The sequence below is a fragment of the Macaca fascicularis genome, chromosome 6 (genome assembly GCF_037993035.2).
Source record: "Macaca fascicularis isolate 582-1 chromosome 6, T2T-MFA8v1.1".
NCBI lineage: Eukaryota > Metazoa > Chordata > Mammalia > Primates > Cercopithecidae > Macaca > Macaca fascicularis.
Genome location: NC_088380.1, coordinates 15835055 through 15849783, shown reverse-complemented (window position 1 = coordinate 15849783; position 14729 = coordinate 15835055). Strand labels below are relative to the sequence as shown.

At 36.6% G+C, this 14729-nt stretch overlaps 1 long non-coding RNA gene across 1 annotated transcript; it reads left to right on the top strand.

Moving 5' to 3' along the window:
- The first annotated feature begins 11935 nt into the window (after nucleotides 1–11935).
- Nucleotides 11936–13313, top strand: LOC141407130 (uncharacterized). Its single transcript, XR_012414508.1, has 2 exons — nucleotides 11936–12060; nucleotides 13137–13313. It is a non-coding gene; the product is annotated as an uncharacterized lncRNA (long non-coding RNA).
- Nucleotides 13314–14729: the final 1416 nt, after the last annotated feature.

Here is a 14729-nt window from a genome sequence, read left to right as displayed (position 1 = left end):
TGGCTGCATCTTATAAATTTTGATATATTGTGTCTTCATATTATTTAATTCATACTCAATGAATGTTTATTTCATACTTAATGAATTATTTAATTCATACTTAAAGAATGGTTGCTTGTTTCCCAATATTTTGTTATTTTGTAGATTTATTTATTAATTGCTAATTTAATTTTCTTATGTTCAGAATACTATATTGTGTATTTCAATTCTTACATATTTATCAAAACATGTTTTATGACCTGTCATGTATTCTGTCTTGATGAATGTTCCACATGTATTAGAAAAGAATGTGTACTCTATGTTATTGAGTACAATGTTCTAGATGGTTTTGTTGTTGGTCATTATAGTTGTTCATCAATCTGAATGCTTTGATTTTCATATATGTCTTCTAATTATTATTGACAGTGGAGTGCTAAAATCTCCAACTATTACGGTGAACTCTTCTGTTTCTCTTTAAGTTCTGCCTTTTTTTATGTCATAGTGTCTCTGTTATGTGTATACATTTCATGTTTTTATGTTCCTGATGAATTGATCCTTTTATCACTCTGAAATGACCCTCATTACCTCTAGTAAAGCACATTTCCTTGAAGTCTAGTTTGTGCAATAATGTGTGAATTTGCCTAGTGTATTGTATTTTATACTTCTCCATTGGCTTTGTTTTATATTTATTGGGACTCTCTCATAAACAACATATACTTATATGTTGTTTTTCTTACCTAGTCTGACAACCTACCTTCTACATAAAGTTTTTAGCCTATTTAAACTGAACACAATTATTAATGGAATCTTGTTTAATTCTATCAGCTTGCTATGCTCTCTTGTTATTCCTTCTGGGTTTTTTTAAATTCTTTTAGTCCTCACCACTACTTTCTTTTGGATTAATCAAATACTTTTTTAGTATTCTATTCTATCTCCTCTATTGGTTTTTTATTGGCTATATATGTATTAAGGGATCACATTATACATCTTTAACTTATCATAGTAAGTCTTAAATTAACATTATATCACTTCACTATAACAGAGTCTTACAACCATCTATTTCCATTTGCAGCCTCTTCCATCTTTGGCTACTATTGTTGTTTTCTTTCTACATATATCACAAACCCTTCAGTACACTGTTAAGGCTTTTGCTATAAAAAGTCAATTCGCTTTCAAAGTTAATTGAGTACTTCAGAGTTCACTTTAATGAGTACTTAAGTTGTTTGGTATTTAAAGCACTGTAGTAAATGTATTAGAAAAAAACAAATAATCTTTTGTTAAGTTAGAATTTTAAGTCAAAATGTTTTCTCTTTTAGGAAGTACAGTCATACTTGAGAATATTATAGAGGTAAGACGGGGAATTATACCAAAAATCACCTGGGTATAGATTCATATGTCTTATCTTTTCACCCATTGGTCTGTTGCAGCACAAGTTGTTCCTGAGGATATCATTTTCACTGTAGAGTGTAAAGTTTATACAAATTTTAGAGAGATGTTCTATTCCTAAATATAATTTAATGTAGTTTATTATTTTTCCACAGAATGTTTATCATATTATTTAATGAATACCTTATAAAATTATTCTATAAGATACAGAAATTGTAAATGATTTTTCCAGGAGATTTAAATCAAATCCTTTAAGGAAAGACACTGGACTTGCCTTGTCTTCTAGGAAGCTTATTGGCCCCATCTCAATGCATCCTGTGCGCACAAGGGGGCAGAGTTAAACTAGTGGTGAGAGCACAGATCTTGAGCTTTCTGGTTTGCGAATAATTCAGATTTCATATTTGATTTTCCAACAATCATTTTCTAGGTAGAGTGTTTTACCTTTCCATTGAAATGTATTTGCCTATCAGAGACAGTCTAGTTAACGAGATGACAACTGTATGTCAGAAACAAATGGTCCATATTTACGTGGTCATTCTTCTTAAATGTTTCTTGTTTACATATTATATAACTCTCACTCACCATTCTTTGTCTCTGAGAAGAGTGAGCATGTAAATAAAACTTAATGACATATTCAATGAAATAAGCAACTAAAGAGGATACAGATCGTGGTTCTCTTCCATTTCAGTACCTGGGTTACAAAATCGTCTGTACAACAAACCCCCAAGACACAAGTTTACCTATATAACAAACCTGCACATGTACCTCTGAACTGAAAATAAAAGTTTAAAAAGTAATGAATAAAATAAAAAGCTTTGTTTATGATCTTTTAAAAAAAGATAAAATTCAAGAGAACAAGATCTGAAAGTAAGCTTGAGAGTTTCAATCAGAACTAAATATGCTGATTTCTCAAAAAAAATCCCAAAGATTTCTCAAATATGCCTCTGTTTCTCAAAGGCAAAATTCTTCATGTATCTCCTCTCTTTATCCCACCAGCATTTTGAGTAGGAGTGCTCACTATGATGCTGGTCATCATTACCCATTTTAAGCATTAAATGCATGATCATGGAGTCACTAAGGGAGACTTGATTTTCTGCTTAAAAATATGCTTCCTTTACCTATTAAGGATGTAAATGTAGATTACAAAGAAGAAAGTATTTTCTTCAATATTTGTTGCTAAGACTTCAAATGTAAGTAACCATGGGAAAAATAATTCACTGGCTTCAATTCACACAGAGTAAAATGGACTGAAATCAAAGCCCTTCTTTAGTCCATGTTTTGATAAAACTGAGAGGGAAGACAGGCTGAGAGGAAAGAAGTTCCTACCTGCCAAAGGAGAATTGAAGCAGAGACCAAGAAAATGGGAAACAAGCCCAGAAATAGAAACAAGCAGATGCCAAGACCTACTTATATCACAGTTTTGCCTTGGGAACAACCTACCGAGCAGCCTGCTTTATCCCTCATTCATTACAGGCCTCCTTTTAGGAGGAGATATTTCATTGGAAATCAGTATGGAAATCTGATATGTCTGATTTTTGACATGATAGAAAGAACTAGTATTTACTCCTCTTAACTCAAACTTTTATGTGAAATTTTTCATTAGGCACCAGTAACCTGAGTGATAAAGTGACTAATTTTTAAAACTGTGAAGAAAATTACACATAAAAATATAATGAATATGTCACTAAAAAGTAAGACTATAAATATATAAAAGTATGCCATACTCCACCACCCTGTGTTTTGTAATTTTAATCATGTTTCCTTTGTTCAATTAAAATAGTATTTTCACAAGGGTAACTATCTCAAACAATAGTTAATATTCTGTTACTAACTCAGGGGAGCTTTTATAATGCAAGCCTCATAATTCAGTGTCATGAGCAGAAGAGCTAAAAATCAACAGTACCTTCAAAGATGAAATAAATGAAGCATAAATGAAGAAAGTGCCTACAGAAAATTCAAATGGAACTCATAAACAAGCATCACGGCTTCTGATTCTTAATTATCCACTGGTTAATAAAAATTATTTTCTGCCCCATTTTCATATTCCAAAAGGTATTTATACGGAAAAGTTTCACAATTACCATACTCTTTCAGTAATTTTAACATTTTATAAATCCCATCCAACTGCTTTAAAAAGCAAGCTAATTAGACTTGTCACTGTGCCAGGAAAACTAGATTAATGTGTACTTTTCACTAATTACTTTAGGAAGATCTCATTTGATATAAAATAATTTATTAGATTACATTCTTTAAACTTCTAATATTTGGTCTTTAATAGCGTCCTGTATCTTTTTCTTCAATATCGAAACAAGCTGCTCTGTTAATTCTTCCAACTAATATAGTAATAATCATGTCAACACTATGACTAAAAACGTATTCAGACAAGGTATTTACAAAGAGAATATCACACACAGTGCATGGAAATAAGAATTATTAAAATGATATTCTCCCTTTCAGGACCCTTGTTCTTACCATTGTCATTTTTGTCCTCGTGCTTGACATCACCATAAGATCAGCAGGCAAACTACTATGATGCCATTGTACAGCACGAAACGGAAGCTCAGAAACATTCATTTATGCATCTGAAATTACAGGGCTAGTGGAAGAGCTAGGGCATCAGCCTAGGTTCTCTGTTATTTGAAAATACTACTAATAATAACTAGTATTAACTAAGCTCTTACTATGTGTCAAGCATTATTTAAATGTTTTGTGGATCTCACTATATTCAATCCTCGAAACAGCCCAATTATCTTTATCTCCATCTTACAGAAGAGGAAATGAAGGCATAAGGAATGGAGATGTCCTAGTAAGTGAATGATGAAGATAGGGTTTGCTTCCTATGCTTTGGCTATGGTGCTCCTTAAAACACTTTTTAGTCCCAAATACTGCAGAAAATTTGCCTTTTTCATTTCTTTCCTGATTTTCTGTTCTCCTCTAAATCTATACTATAATGAAATGTTTGAGGGTGCCAGTCAAATGCATTAATTTACCTTCTTCTTTTCTTTGTTCTGTCATATGGGGATGGAGCCCTAGCACTTGACATCAGAAGGCTGGAATTCCAGTCCCAGCTGGCCTGTACCCAGACTCCTCTAGGCCTCAGTTTCCTCCAGTGTAAAGCTCTACTTAGCTATAAACTGAAGCAGTTAAAATCAGTGATTTATAAAGTCTCTTTCCATTCTAATGTTCTAGGAGTTATGCTTCTAGAATTTATTTCTTCCTTTTTGGAAGACAAGTGCTTTTGCTGTTGCTGTTAATTTAATCATGCTGTGGTGGTGTGCAACTTTTAAATTACACAATTACTGTACTAAGCAGGAAAGTGAAATGTATTTGATTCAACAAAATTTCATAGAAAACATAGCATCTGAAATTACAGGGCTAGTGGAAGAGCTAGGGCATCAGCCTAGGTTCTCTGTTATTTGAAAATACTACTAATAACAACTAGCATTAACTAAGCTCTTACTGTGTGCCAAGACTGTATTAGAATCACAGCTGCATAAGACAATATACAATAAACCAACCATAAGCTATCCATTCCCAAAATGGGAATGAGAAGAACATCAATAAGATACCATCAGATAAGATTTTCAGAGCATAACTTCATTTTAATGAAATCCAGAATTAGGTTTGGAACTGATGAAGTTTACTTAAGATTGTCTCAAATGCAAACTCATTTCTGATGTAAATATATGGATAAATGTGACAATTTAGGCTATTATACTAGGTCAGAGAAAAAAATCATGTGTCCATAAAATGACTAAAATTTCAATTTATTTTTAGTTATTACATCTTTTAATCAGGAACAGTAAGAAAGAGAATAGGTTAGAATCCATCTGTACTGATCAAACTTTTCCTATTACAGAAAGGTTTATAAAAAAGACACTGCATTATTAAAAACAAGAAAGAAATTGGAAGCCAAAGAACTAATTTGAAATCCTGGGGTCTTCCTAATTGCTCTCCTTTAAGCAAATTCTTTAAATTTTCTAAATCTGTTTTCTTGTTTGTAATATACAATAACTGTCCTGTCCACCTTACAGAGTTCAATTCTGGCTCACTTTTATTTTCTTTATATATTTGGCACCTGAGAGATCTTTCTGAGTATCATGCTTTTAAATGCCATCTATACACTAACTTGAAGCTTTATTTCCCAGCTGTACTTCTCACTGTCTTCCAAATACTTATAGCTGATTCTATGGCCGACATCTCCATTTTGATATCTACTGGACATCTCAGACTTAACGAATTTCCAAATCAAATCCTTTGCCTTTCCTGTAATATTCCTTATTTTTAGTAAATATTAACTCCATTTGCTCAGACCAAAAACCTTTGAATCATCCTTGACTCCTGTCTTCTCACACCTCAAATCCATTGGCAGATCTTTTTGTTTCTACCTTCAAAACATATATGAAATCTGACAACTTCTCACCAACTTCATTTCTAAAGTTGGTTTTGTTACTAAGAAAAAAAGAAGTCTCAATCTAGGCCTCAAGAGAGGTTTCTTGGATCTTAGGCAGGAAGGAATTTAAGGCAAGTTACAAAGTGCTGTGAGAAGAGATAGTTTACTGAAAGCTACTCCATTACAGCATAGGGTATCCTCAGAAAGCAAAAGGAGGAGTGCACCGTTTTAAGTTTTTCTTATAAAGACAAAACTAAGCTGTCCCTATGTGCACATGGGCTGACAGCATGTCAAAATTTATTATTCTATTGATTTAAAGAAAAGGATCCTTGGCATTCTACTGTTTGAATACATCAAAGCATAACTACAATTATCTTGAAAGCATATATTGTTACGGGTATTGGGACATCTGGACTTTTTGCTTTTGTAGGGGTGTGTTTTTGTAGGTATCTTAGGCTGTTTCCTCAGCTATAAACATCTTATGACCATGGGTCATGATTGGCAAGGAATGTGCCTTGTTAGTCTTTTTTTCCTTTTTTTTTTTTTTTTTTTTTTTCTTTTTTTTTTTGAGATGGAGGTTTGCTCTTGTTGCCCAGGCTGGAATGCAATGGTGCGATCTCAGCTCACTGCAACCTGTGCCTCCCAGGTTCAAGTGATTCTCCTGCTTCCGTCTCCCCAATAGCTGGGATTACAGGTACACACCACCACGCCTGGCTAATTTTTTATGTTTTTAGTAGAGACAGGATTTCTTTCACCATATTGGCCAGGCTGGTCTTGAACTCCTGACCTCAGATGATCCACCTGCCTCGGCCTCTCATTGGTATTTTGATAGGGATTGCATTGAATCTGTAGATTGCTTTGGGTAGTATGGACATTCTAACAATATTGATTCTTCCAATTCATGAACATGGAATATCTTTCCATGTTTTTGTGTTTTCTTTGATTTCTTGCCTCAATGTTTTCTAGTTTCCATTATAAAGATCTTTCACTTCTTTGATCAAGTGAATTTCTAAGTATTTTATTTTGTTTTCAGCTATTGTAAATGTGATTACTATCTTGATTTCTTTTTCAGATTGTTTACTGTTATCATATAGGAATGCTAATGATATTTGTATGTTGATTTTGTATACTGAAACTTTACTAAATTTATCAGTTCTAATAGTTTTTGGTGGAATCTTAAGGTTTTTGCAAATATAAGATTATATCATTGCGAACAAGGATAATTTGACTTCTCCTTCTCCAATTTGGATGCACTTTATTTATTTCTCTTATCTGATTTCTCTAACTAGGACTCCCAGTACTATGTTGAATAACAGTGGTGAAAGTAGGCATCTTTGCATGTTCCAGATATTAGGGGAAAGACTTTCAGTATTTTCCAATTTCATATGATACTAGCTATGGGTCTGCCATACATAGCTTTGATTATGTTGAGGTATGTTCCTTTTATATTCAGTTTTTTTAGGGTTTTTATCATGAAGGGAGGTTAAATTTTATCATTCTTTTTCAGTATTCATTGAAATGTGCATATAAATTTTGTCCTTCATTCTGTTGGTATGATGTATTACATTGGTTGATTTGCATATGTTGAACCATCCTTACATAGCAGGGATAAATCCCACTTGGTGATGATGAATGACCTTTTTAATGTGTTGTCAAATTTGGGTTGTTAGTATTTTGTTGAGGATTTTTGCATCAATATTCATCAGTTATATTAGTCTGTAGTTTTCTTTTTTGATGTGTCTTTGTCTGGTTTTGGTATCAGGGTAATATTGTCTTTGGAGAATGAGTTTGAAAGTATTCCTGCTTCCTATGTCTTTTTTTGGAATAGTTTGAGTAGAACTGACATCAGTTTTTCTTTAAATGGTTGGTAGGATTCAGCAGGGAAGCCATCAAATACTGGGCTTTTCCTTGGGTCTTTTTTTTTTTTTTTTTTTTTTTTTTTGCTAAAAGACTTTATTACAGTTTCAATGTTGTCACTTGTTATTGATCTATTTAGGTTTTGAAGTTTCTCATGGTTAAATCTTGGTAGGTTTTGTCTAGGATATCCATTTCTTCTAGATTTTCCAATTTATTGACATATAGTTGCTCAAAGTAGCCACTAATGATGCTTTGAATTTCTGCAGTATCAGTTGTCATGTCTTTTTTTCATCTCTGATTTCACTTATTTAGGTCTTCTCTCTTTTTTTCCTTAGTCTGACAAAAGGTTTGCCAATTTTGTTTATCTTTTCAAAAAACCAACTTTTTGTTTCATTGATCTTTGCATTGTTTTCTTCATTTCAATTTCATTTATCTCTGCTCTAATCTTTATTATTTCTTCTAATTTTGGGTTTGGTTTGCACTCACTTTCTTAGATCTTAATTGACATATGTTTGTATAGTTTTCACAGTTTCTCTTGTTATTGATTTCCAGTTTTATTCCATTGTAGCAGAGAAGGTGCTTGATATTAATTCAAATTTTTGAATGTTTTAAGATTGGTTTTTTGATATAACATATGGTTTATCCTTGAGAATGATCCACGTGCTGAGAAGAATGTGTATGCTACATCCATTGAATGAAATGTTCTATAAATATCTGTTGGGACCATTTGGTCTATAGTGCAAATTAATTTCAATATTTCTTTGTTGATTTTCTATCTGGAAAATCTGTCCAATGCTGAAAGTGGGGTGGTGAAATCTCCAGCTATTATTGTTTGGAGTCTATCACTCTCTTTAACTCTAATAATATTTGCTTCATATTAGGGTGCTCTTATTATTTTATAGTGACAATCTTTGTCCCTTCTTATAGTTTTTGTCTTGAAATCTATTCTGTCTGATGTAAGTATAGCTGCTCCAGCTGCTTTTTGCTTTCCATTGGCATGGAATATCCTTTTCCATCCCTTTATTTTCAGTCTATGTGTGTCTTTTAGGTGAAGTGTGTTTCTTATAAGTAACAGGTCATTGGGTCTTGTTTCTTTTTCATCCATTCAACCAATCTATGTCTTTCAGTTGGAAAGTTTAGTCCATTTACATTCAGTGTTATTCTTGATAAGTTAGTATTTACTTCTGCCATTTTGTTATTTGTTTTCTGGTTGTTTTGTGGTCTTCTCTTCCTTTATTTCTTTCTTCCTATTTTCCTTTTAGGGAAGGTGATTTTCTCTGGTGGTATGATTTAATTTCTTGCTTTTTAAATTTTGTGTACCTCTTGTATGTTTTTTTATTTGAGGTCACCATGAGGCTTTCAAATGCTATCTTATAACCCATTATTTTAAGCTGATAAAAACTTAACACTGCTTGCATAAACAAACTAACAAGAAAAAATAAAACTAACAAAAATTGTACACTTTAATTCATACCTCTGCTTTTTAACTTTTTGTTGCTTCTATTTATGTCTTCTTGGACAGTCTATATCTTGAAAAGTAGTTGTAGTTACTATTTTTGATTGGTTCATTATTTAGTTTTTCTACTTAAAAGTATTTTACACATCACAGTTATAGTGTTATAATATTCTGTGTTTTTCTGTGTACTTACTACTGCCAGTGAGTTTTGTAGCTACAGATGATGTCTTATTGCCTATTCATGTTCTTTTTTTTCTGATTGAAGTACTCACTTTAGCATTTCTTGTAGGACAGGTCTGGTGTTGATGATATCCCTCAGCTTTCGTTTGTCTGGGAAAGTCTTTATTTCTTCTTCATGTTCAAAGGATATTTTCACTGACTATATTATTCTAGGGTAAAAGTTTTTTTCCTTCAGCTCTTTAAATATGTCATATCAGTCTCTCTTGGCCTGTAAGGTTTCCACTGAAAAGTCTGCTACCAGAAATGTTGGAGCTTCATTATACATTGCTTCTTCTCTTTTGCTGCTTTTAGGATCCTTTCTTTATCTTTGACCTTTGGGAGTTTGACTATTAAATGCCTTGGAGGTTGTCTTCTTTGTGAAGACAAAAGATGCTTGATATTGGTGTTCTTGGTGTTCTATACCTTCTTGTACTTGGAAATTGATACCTTTTCTAAGTTTGGGAAGTTGTCTATTATTATCCCTTTGAATAAACTTTCTATCCCTATTTTTTCTCTACCTTCTCTTTAAGGCCAATGCCTCTTATATTTGCCCTTTAGAGGCTATTTTCTAAATCCTGTAAGCATGCTTCATCGATATTTTTTCCTTTGTCTCCTCTGACTGTGTATGTTTGAATAGCTTATCTTCAAGCTCACTAATTCTTCTGCTTGATCAGTTCTGCAAGTAGGAGATTCTGATGCATTCTTCAGTATTTCAGTTGCGTTTTTCAACTCCAGAATTTTTGTTTGATTCTTTTTAATTATTTCAATCTGTTAAATTTATCAGATAGAATTCTGAATTCCTTCCCTGTGTTATCTTTAATTTCTTTGAGTTTCCTTAACACAGCTATTTTGAATTCTCTGTCTGAAAGTTCACATATCTGCTTCTCCAGGATTGGTCCCTGGTGCCTTAGTTTGTTTTGTGAGATCATGTTTCTTTCTGGACGGCAATGATGTTTGATGTTTATCAGTGTCCAGGCATCAAAGAGTTGGGTATTTACTGTAGTTTCACAGTCTGGGCTTATTTGTACCCATCCTTCTTGGCAAGGCTTTTCAGGTATTTGAAAGGAATTGGGTGTTGTGATATAAGTTGTATCTGCATTAGGGGGTATCCCATACCCAGTAATGCTGTGGTTTCTGCAGACTTGTAGAGGTACCACCTTGGTGGTCTTGCATAAGTTCCAGAATAACCATCTGTATTTCCAGGCAGAGGCTGATTCTTTTCAAAAACTGGGAAAAGAACAAATACAGTTATTTTCCCTAGCTTTCTCCCAAAGAAATGGGGTCGGTCTGTGCTGAGCCTCTTTGGGCTTGAGATGGGGTGACACAATAACCTTGTTTCCACCACTGAGACTGTGCTGCATCAGAATTGAAGCCAGCATAGCACTGCCTCACCCAAGGCCTGCTATTACCACTATCCCACTACCTGATTACTGCCTATGTTCGCTCAAGGTCCTGGCACTCTGCAATCAGCAGGTGGCAAAGCCAGCCAGGCTTATGTCCTTCCCTACAAAGTGGTGAGTTCCCCCAGGCCCTAGGCAGGTCCAGAGATGTCTTGGAGCTACACACTAGAGTCAAAACCTTAGAAGTGTACCTGGCGTTCTAGTCTACTGTGGCTGAGCTGGCCCTCAAACCATGAGATACGGTTCCTCCCCCTCTTCCCTCCCGTTTCCACAGGAAGAGGAGCCTCACTCCGTGGCCACCTCCACCACAGGTCTACCAGGAGTACTGCCAGGCTACCGCTGATACTCATTTAAGGCACAAGGGCTCTTCAGTCAGCTCGTGGTGAATGCTGCCAGGCCTGAAACATACCCTTCAGTGCAGTGGACTCCCCTTTGGGCCTAGGGAAGGTACAGAAATGCCATTCAGTATCCAAGGCCTGGGATTGGGGACCCTAAAAGTCTGCCTAGTGCTCTACCCTCTATGGTCAAACTGGAACCTGAAAACAGCACATCTGAGCCTCACTCAAGGCCAACCATGTACTACCTGGTAATTACCACTGGTTATTCAGGGCCCAAGGGCTCTTCAGTCAGCAGGTGATGGATCCTACCAAGACAGGATCTTCCCTTCAAGGCCATGGGTTCCCTTCTGGCCCACAGTGTGTCTAGAAATGTTGGTTCTGGAACTAAGGCCTAGAATAGGGGCCTAACGACTCTGACCTCTGCCCTATCCTACTATGGCTGAGCTGATATCCAAGATGTAAGACAAAAGTCTCTTTACCCTTTCCTCTCCCCTCCTCAAATGGAAGGAGGGGGTCTTTTTTGGAGCTGTGAGCTATGTTACCCTGGGTTGGGGGAAGGGTGGTACCAGCACTCCCTTAGCTGCTCCAGCTGGTGTGTCAGTAAGTCTCATTCTCCCCAAATCCGCTAGCTCTGAACCCAGCTCAGCACTAGGACTGGTAGCCCTTGTGGCCTAGAGTGCCTTTCAAGTTTATTTAGAGCCCCAGAGCACCTTATCCTGTAGTGGTGATACTTGCCAGATCTCACATTCTGACCACTGGGATGTGTGATTCCCCTCTGGCTAGGGTTGGTCAGAATGCTCCCTCCATGAGTGGGCATCTGCTGAGTTCAGCCCAGTTTTGCTTTCTGCTGTAACAGGGCAGCACTGAGTTCAATGCAAAGCCTCACAATCACTGTTCTCTCCCTCTCTCAAAAGCACAGATTATCTTTCTCCTGCTGTACGGGAATGAGACAGAGTGGCATCAGTGATTCAAGACTATCTTTCCTACTCCCTTCAGTGCTTATTTCAGTGATATGAAGTGAAACCAGCTACTGTGAGTGCTCGCCTGATTTTTGGCTCTTATGAAGATACTTTTTTTGTGTAGATACTTGTTGAATTTGGTGTTCCCATAGAATGGATGATTGGTAGGGCCTTCTAGCCCACCATTTGCTCCACTTCTCTCCTCCAAGGGTATCTCCTTTAATTACTTTTCATCAGTAATGGAAATGGGACCTCTTTTAATGATCAACCACTTTCTCTCTCTCTCTCTCTCTCTCTTTCGCCTGTGCTCTTTTCCTGCCTCCTTTCTCCCTTCCTCCCTCTTTCTCTTCCTTCTTCTTTCTTTTTCTATTTCCCTTTCTTGCTCTTTCCTTCCTTCTACTTCTTGCTTGCTAGAGGAATCCAAGTCCCATGACACTGTCCAGTTGAAGTATTCAGAGCTCCAGTTTGAAACAGCTGAGTCCTCTGAAGTTTTGAGATTGGGTGTCATAGAGATTTCTTGGAAAGGATGCCACAGCCATTATTTTCCATTTTAGCTTTGGAAGTTTTGGCTGCACAATGTCACTGAACACCAAGTTTAACCTTTCAGTGATATTTGATATCAGGATAAATGAAATTGTCTATACAGCTTAGGCTTCCCTAAAATAAACATGTTAAATAAATCTACCTAATATGTTAGATCTATTCAAGAAGTTTCATGGCTAACATAATGGGTTGGACGCAAAGTGTTCAATGTTCCAACCACACAATTTACTGTTATGATACAGTTGTTAAATAGGAGGATAGAATAAATCTGGCTAAATTGTGGTCAGAACAAGCTTTAAGTGGCTTTACATTGACCTGTGACCTAAAGTGAACCAGCATAACTTAGCCTGTGAACTCTTACACTTCACCAACTCAAGTGTGACTCCTCTTCTAGGAGCCTTATTGACCTCAGTTCATTGCCTCCTAGGCATGAGTTTGGGTCTCCAGTAAGAGTTACCTGCCCACCATGCTCATCATGTTGTGTATTGAAATGTTCTGTTCTTTGGTCTGTCTTCCCTAAAGCTCTTCAACTTTCAAGAAATGGATGTGTCCACATGTTTATATCCCTCATGCCTAACCCAGTATCACTGTGTGTCTTTCTTACAGGTATGTTTTTTTACGCACCTCCTAAACTTATGCACCTCCTAAACTCCATTGACTGGATGTGACATCCACATAACCATAGTAGAGCACTCTTTGAAATGAATAAAAAGGCCCAATGGTGTGCGCCAAATGCTTTCACAATCCTTCTCCACTTGGAGAGGATGAAATGGAAAAAGTGAAGATTGGAGAAAAAGAAAAATGAAAACAAAGGTCAGAGTAAACAACCTGAAGAGCAATGACTTTTAAGACCTCCTGAACTTGCATTTAATGCTGACTCCGACCAATGATCCTTTTGGCTTTGAAAATGCCACAGGGTCTTTTCTTCCCGAGACCAGAGTGTTCTGAAATATTCTGCTGCTCACCACAGACAGGAGCACTAGAGTTGCTGCTTTGAACCCAAACTGAAATCTAAGTTAGAGAAGCCCCAGTGAGCTGACCCTGAGAATGCCTTTCCATAGGAAGTCTGATTTTTCAGAAAAGAAAGTGCTAAATATACCAAGTTGCTAGAGTTCTCTGCCATCATAACAAACTAAAAGTTTCTTCTCTCTCTCCTTTTTCCTGTCTCTCTCTTGTTTGTGTGTGTGTGTGCGTTTGTGTGTGTGTGTGTGTGTGTGTGTGTGTGTGTGTGTGTGTGTTGAAACTCCAATCGGACACTCAATAGTTGTTGTATTAATCAGGGTTCTCTAGAGAAATAAAAGCAAAAGTATATAGGGTGGAGGGCACATATTGGCATATTTTGAAAGACTGGCTCACAGGATTATGGAGCTGGCAAGTCTGGCCAGGAGTCTGGAGGCTCAGGTAAGAGTTGATGTTGCAGTCTTGATTCTAAATTGCCATCTTCTGTTCAGCTTGAGTAGGTGCTTGTTTGCTCTTTTGTCTTTTTTTCTCTTTGGCTCTGAGCTCACCCTTCTCTATCCAACAGTTTTCCATTTGCCTCCATCCAGTTACCCAAGACTCTGTCCCATTAGGCCATTATTGCTCCTGACCCTGAGCCAGTGAAAGTTGGCCACATCCTGCGGATGAGACAGAGTCTGCCTCTTCCTCATTCCCTAAGAAGTGGGTCTGGGGCAGAATATGGGCACAGCTTTCACCTCCCTTTCATATGCTGTAAAGCAGCAAGGCCGGTCATAGCCACCCAGCTCACACAGAGCACTTTTATTTTCTTTGAACAAACAGGAATGGAACACACAGTCTTCTTGCCCATTTCTTCATCTGGACCTCTGCCTTGTTGGTTCTATGCTCCTGTGTCAGTTATATTTAGCTCAGCTTCAGTTCAAGACATCTCCAACTTGATTTTCTTTTTTTTTTTTTTCTTTCTTTTTTCTTTTTGAGACAGGGTCTCACTCTGTCAGCCAGGCTGCAGTACAGTGGCACGATCTCAGCTCATTGCACCTTCTGCCTCCAAAGTTCAAGTGATTCTCAAGCCTCAGCCTCCTGAGTAGCTGGGACCACAAGTGTGTGCCACCACTCCTGGCTAATTTTTGTATTTGTAATAGAGAAGGGGTTTTTCCATGTTGGGCAAGCTAGTCTCGAACTCCTGACCTCATGTGATCTGCCCCCTTCTGCCTCCCAAATACAACTTTATTTTCATTATGG